At 30.4% G+C, this 6,310-nt stretch overlaps 2 protein-coding genes across 2 annotated transcripts in view; one reads left to right on the top strand and one right to left on the bottom strand.

Moving 5' to 3' along the window:
* LOC106877019 (double-strand-break repair protein rad21 homolog) overlaps window positions 1–4,047 on the bottom strand; it is a 26,237-nt gene extending 22,190 nt beyond the window's left edge. Inside the window, exon 1 of the mRNA XM_052967619.1 lies at window positions 3,378–4,047. The gene's annotated coding sequence lies outside the window, so the exon portion shown is untranslated. The remainder of the gene's footprint in view (window positions 1–3,377) is intronic.
* Window positions 4,048–5,164: 1,117 nt separating this feature from the next.
* Window positions 5,165–6,310, top strand: part of LOC106877082 (uncharacterized) — a 104,694-nt gene continuing 103,548 nt past the window's right edge. Inside the window, exon 1 of the mRNA XM_014925881.2 lies at window positions 5,165–5,433. The gene's annotated coding sequence lies outside the window, so the exon portion shown is untranslated. The remainder of the gene's footprint in view (window positions 5,434–6,310) is intronic.

A 6,310-nucleotide genomic window follows, 5' to 3' on the forward strand; every position in this document is an offset into this window, starting at 1 on the left:
GGGGGGAAACAAGCAAAGCTTTTCGTATCTCATAACATTACAATATTCCTTTAAAAATGTTACTTAAAATACTTTAAATAGCCATTTTGTTTACGAAATATGATTAAAAAGAGAAAACAAATTGAGATATACTGACAACCAGAAAGTTATTTTTATAACTCAAAATTGATTTAAATGACTTAGATTTGCTACCAACCCAAAGTGAAGGCTGCCACAAAGTCACGTAAAATAAAATTCCTCACGTATACAAGAGGTTCGATATGTTGGAGAGGGGAACAGTTCTAACATCCATACACTTCCCCAAACCATCTGTCACATAGGAGAAAGAAATCACAACTGGGTTTACATGTTGGTTACCAAACAAGCACCAGCCAACCATATTAGATCAATCGTTTTGACAGAATACTTTCCTCTTAATTCGAATGGCAAAGTTTATGGAAATGTGATAAAACCAATTAAGGAAACACAGAATCTATTTTCTCATTCCAATTTTATACACCTAACAGTTGTGATGACAAATATTTTATTATTCAAATGTCAAATTTATTTCAGTTTACAAAAAAAACAAAAAAACTGCTCAATCTAAGTATTGTAAGTATACTGGATACATACATACTAGGATGCAAAAATTACTTAAAATCTGCATCTTTGTTTATTATGATACAGGAATATGTTAAATAAATTGGAAACGAGTGACCTACACACCTATTTTATTGAAAATATAAACTTGCAAATAATAATAATAATATCTCCTAATACTATTTCAATGTCAGTTTCAAGATATTAATGAAACGATTTCAAGAAGATAAAAACTGTCTAAATTTTCAAAGTCAGCATGATAAAATTAATTTTCAGTGACTGAAACTTTAAACATCATTTCATGACAATGCGATGACAAATAGTTTAGATGACTCAATTTATAAAGGGGAACAGCGAAGAGGGAACTCTATCGGGATACAATTACAATTATTGATCAAAAGAAATAACAAAGATCAAATTATTTTCATCTTACCTTGAAAAATAAGGAAATCGATGCAGTTAATTGAACATTTGTTTGAAAAATATTTAAAAAATATATATGTACTTATAGGGAATTCAAGCTGCTTTTTTTAAAAAGAGGGTTATAAAATATCATGTTGCCGCTAATGGGATCGAAAGTAGAAAGTTAAAGAGGGGGAGGGGGTAAAAAGGGGACTGTGAGGCTTTAATGTTGAGGAAAATTAAGCGGGAATCTATCTTGTAGGCTCGCATACAAGCTGACAGCCAATCAACGTTTGTTTGAGTGAGAGGAGCTAACCGCGTCATCGTATAAAAAGGTAGCGGCATCGCAAGTGGCGACCAGTCATCGTGTGTAAGCCGTCATGCAAACATCAGACTGTCATTAATCAATAGAGCCAGTAAAAATGGTTGGTCTCTGTGAGAGTGATCTCCCATCAGTCGTATGACCCATTTTTAACGAACAGACAGCTTAGCTTGAAAACTCAACAGGACAGACATTATTACGAATACTGGACGACGACGACGAGAAACTTAGTATTTTACTCAAGATATTTCTCTCTCTCCGTACACCATCACACAAGATATATTCGCCTTTCGAATAAGAAAAATTTACAAAATGCTTACGTATAAAGAAATTTAGACATAAGGATCTGAGAAATTAGAATATTCAGAAATAAAGAAAAAAAATAATTCCAATATGGAAGAAAGAGTTGCAGCAATCAATAGCAAAAGAAATCTAATTTCTATTTCGATTTCCTTATTTTAAATCAATTTAATTCACTGAAGATAAATAATAACAGCTGATTAAAAAAAATCTTTGATCTATGTATAAAATAAATTTGAATTCAGAGCTACTAGTGAGCGGCATCGAATTGATATGATTATGGATATATTCTCAAGTACTTGGCGATAATACTGATGAAAATTATACACAAACACGCTGGTTTCGGTTATGATTATTATTATATAATTGTTTGGGAGGGAGAAAAATGCATTAAAAACCCAATATTTAATAGAGTAGAGGGTCTAAAATTACAATGTTATGTCGATCTGTAAGATGAAGATAAATTAGAGCATAATCACGCACATCTTTGCTGACATTGAATTTTACACGTATCTAATCATGAGAGAACATTCCACGTAAATATGGAATAAATTCGTCAAAGAACTATTTCTCTCTCGTTTAATTGGGTTTATGATACGCATATAAATACTTTATTGATGATAAACACACCATTCCTAACATCGACGACAAATTTTTTTTTTAATTTTTACCTGGCTGAAGTTAATTCAAAATATTGAAAATGGCTAAGTTTCAAATATAGACGACTAAAAACTGAACAAATCAAAATTATTTTAGAAAATTAAGCCAAAAGTGTATATGTGCGTGTGCGCAGACAGAGTGCTAAAATCTTTGTGTGTGTGTATATATATATATTATATGTGTATATATGTATACGTATATATATATATATATATACATATAACGTGAAGATAAATATGCTTGTGTGTGTATACGTGAAGATTATATGTATAGATGTATATGTATAGATGTATGTATATATATATATATATATATATATATATATATATATATATATATATATACACATATACCTTCCGCTAAAGGAAGATATTAAATATAGATGGAGAGATGAATAAATAAAAATCAATAGCAGCAAAAATGTGGGGGTTTATTTAAAACCAAAAAAAAAAAAAACCCAATTTCATCAAAAATAGCAAAAGTAGAAATGTGTGCAACAATTTGTATTCATCGAAGGCAATTTACTTGGATATAATTGAAATAAATGAAATTCTCGTTATGGTCTGTGAAGAAGGGACGAAAATAAATATAAATGCATGTGCAGGTTTTTAAAATAAATTGGGAAGGAAAGATAAGATGCGGTGGTGAGAAGAAAGTACGCCTCAACCTCATAGGCGACTTCAACCAGTAGACCAGCGAATACTACATATATATATGTATATATACACAAATGCATGTGTGTGTGTATATATATATATATATATATGCCTATATCACAGGGTATATATATATATGTATAATATCCACGCATACCAACATATATATACGCTGTTTGGAAAAGAAATTGTTACTATATTAAGCATTAGAAACAATAATTATACTATAAAAAATAGATCCGTCTATTTTCCTAGAACCTATCCAGTTCAGAAGCTATGTTAGTTCGCGTTGAAGTAAATAAACGTTCGGCCCAGATACAAAAAAACCAACTCTTCTCTCTGTACTCGACATATGTTTATCAGTTCGCTGGCCAACCAAGCGATGGACTAGTTTACGAAGGACCCGCAAGTTTTCAGATAAAAACATCAGCAATATATAACTGGCGCTGCTTACTTACCCGATTGTCGATATGCAGTTAAATCTTGGTTATCTAATTAACAACATTCAATCAACATGTATAGTAAAATCCGGCGGGTGATTGCTAAAAATCGTAGCAAAAAGCCACATAATTAATAACAGACAAATTTCATTTTCCAAGATGGCGTCCCTTTTGTTTCCCGCCCAAACAAGCAGTTCGAATAAAGTCTAATTACTGTATATACCTCCGACCAAGAAAATAGTTCCGTCAGAGTCTTTTAATTACTTGGTTAAAGTCAATACTGACACGGCTTATTTAAACTCGTGAAATCTTATCGAAATAAAATCCGGTAAAATTTTATAAAGATGGGATGAAATTGTTTAAATTTTTGTGTATTGCATTTAAAAAATATATAAAAAAACAAATTGAAATCCGAAAACACAGACATTCATAAGTGCGAATTAATCCTTTCAGAAAGAAGAAACGAGTAGAACGAGATTTAGGTCAACGGATCCCTCTTCTTAAATCACTTTCTAAATTAACAACTGGCACCATTTTGAAACTATTGCTTTGTTATGAAAAATTAAAGTTGGGTGTTACGAAAAAAATTCGATCAAGGCCAAATCGTATATGTAGAAAACGATATTCTTGATAAAATTCCCGAAAATGGTTCCGCTGTGACTAAGACATTACTTTAGTAACGCAGAGCCTCGTTTTTGAAATGATTCTTTTGAAACAGGCCCTGCCCATGGAACGCCCTTTAGATAGAAGAATAACTTCAAGGGAAGGCCAAGGGATGGTTTATATAGTTGTTAATGAAACTAAGAGATGCTTATATGCAATTTATTTCGGAAGAATCCGTTTTATTAAACATTTTGATTATCATATCTATCTATCTATCTATATATATATATACGCAAACATATATGTATATATATGTGTGCATGTATGCGTATCCCATATCTATAAATTTCTTAATTAGGGTAAATAACATATATCCATATATAATTATTTGTAATTCTTCGTTAACTTAATCAATAAAAATTAACGCGTTATTTATGTAAATAAATATATTTAGTTTTACTTTAAACTGTTAACATTTAAAAAAAAAAAATGATGATACGAAGTCTTTTACGTCATCTAATCAAGTAAATCTAATCGTGAAAAGCTGTATAGCTTCGTATAAACAAAATATTTTTTAGAGAAAATATTTTTTCTTTTTTAATGCAACACATTTATGGAAACGTTCCGGACCACAGTTTTATTCCTTAAGCCTTCCTATATATATATATATTATCTATATATATAGTGCGCGAGTGTATATATATATATATAGAGAGAGGAGGGGGTGGCGACATTACAGCTAGACGAATACGTCATGCAATTCCATTCCCCTGTCTGTTGCTCTTAGTATTTCTGTCGTTCGCACGCTTGTGGTTATGTATATATATGTATGTATGCATATGTGTGTATATATACATATATATGTGTGTGCACATATATGTATCACATTTCTGTTTTCCGTACAGAGAAAGAGAGTAAAAAAAACAACCATTTATGCAAATTATAATATAGATAACATGAAAATAAAAAGCTAAAAACCAATGATATCAGTGAACGTGTAATTTGTCGTGGTTAGTTTTCCTTTCCCCAGCATATACACTATATATATATATATATATATATATATATATATATACGGGGAAAGAGATGTGTGTTTTATATATATATAGATATTAAGGTATATGTGTATGTATATCGTTATGGGTGTGTATATATATATGTCTATGTATGTAGAGTTCCATTTAACTGATTGTTGTTCGTACAGATAGATAGAGCTGTGCAAATATGACCATCACTACTACCATCATTATAATAATGTTTCTTGTTGTCACTACTCCTCTCACTCAATAATCCTCCCCTTCCTAATGCAAACCGGTAGAACTGGCTTCCTCGCTCGCTGCTTCGCACGTCTGTGTGTATATATATATATGTTTAAAGAGCCAACTATGTTATTTCGAAGGATTTTTCTATTTTCTGCGTCTTAGATGCAACTGGTAAATGAATTATATGAAAACAAAATTCCAACTGAAAGGTAAAATTAAAAATATATATAATATAAACGCTTAATTTTCATGTAATTAAGGAGAAAAGATAGTGCTCTCTTATTAATTATATTTCCGTAATGTGAGGGTGAGAAAAAAGAACAAACAAACAAACCAAAAAAAACCTCACGAAATTTAGATGTTTAGCTTCAAACAAGTTGTTCACATTGCAGAACAATAAATCAGATGAAAGTCTTTTATATTTTTATTTTTATTTAACCTAATGTAAATTTTCTTACTGATCATCTGATCTTAATTGTTTCGACATTTCACTCAACAAAACGTTCTATGTGCTTTTCTTGAAAATCAATAACAATGGTGTTATGAATAAAATAACACGAGACCTGTATATAAAGAAGATATTTACAGTATGTTTAGACAAGATATAAAAACTATTTAAAGTTCATTGTATGGTTTCTTTTCTCTCACGGCTCGTCTCAGCAACTTTGATGCTTCTATCTACTTCTTGACACACATATATTAGTTGTGAGTAGCACGCATTTTTCTAAGTTAATTCATTCAACTTGCCAGCAAAGACTACTGTTTTGTTTAAATATATACTTATTTACTTCCATCAAGAATAGTGGGATTCTACCATCTAATCCATATCTTCAGTTATTCCTTTCGATCGAACCAGTTTATTCCTGATATTTTAATAAATCACCAAATTTTGGATCAATCTTTAAAAAGTTGACATAGATAATTGTCCAGAAGCCTTTATCTTTAAAAGACTTTAAAAAAAGTTAATGATTCTCCTGTGATGCTTAGTAGAATCAATGTGCATTTACGTATGTATTTATATTTTAAAATGAATTTAATTAATAAGCTAATTGCTATTCTGAGAGATTATTCAGTTTAACTGTGTAT

This window comes from Octopus bimaculoides, chromosome 4 (assembly GCF_001194135.2).
Source record: "Octopus bimaculoides isolate UCB-OBI-ISO-001 chromosome 4, ASM119413v2, whole genome shotgun sequence".
In the NCBI taxonomy this organism is placed as follows: domain Eukaryota; kingdom Metazoa; phylum Mollusca; class Cephalopoda; order Octopoda; family Octopodidae; genus Octopus; species Octopus bimaculoides.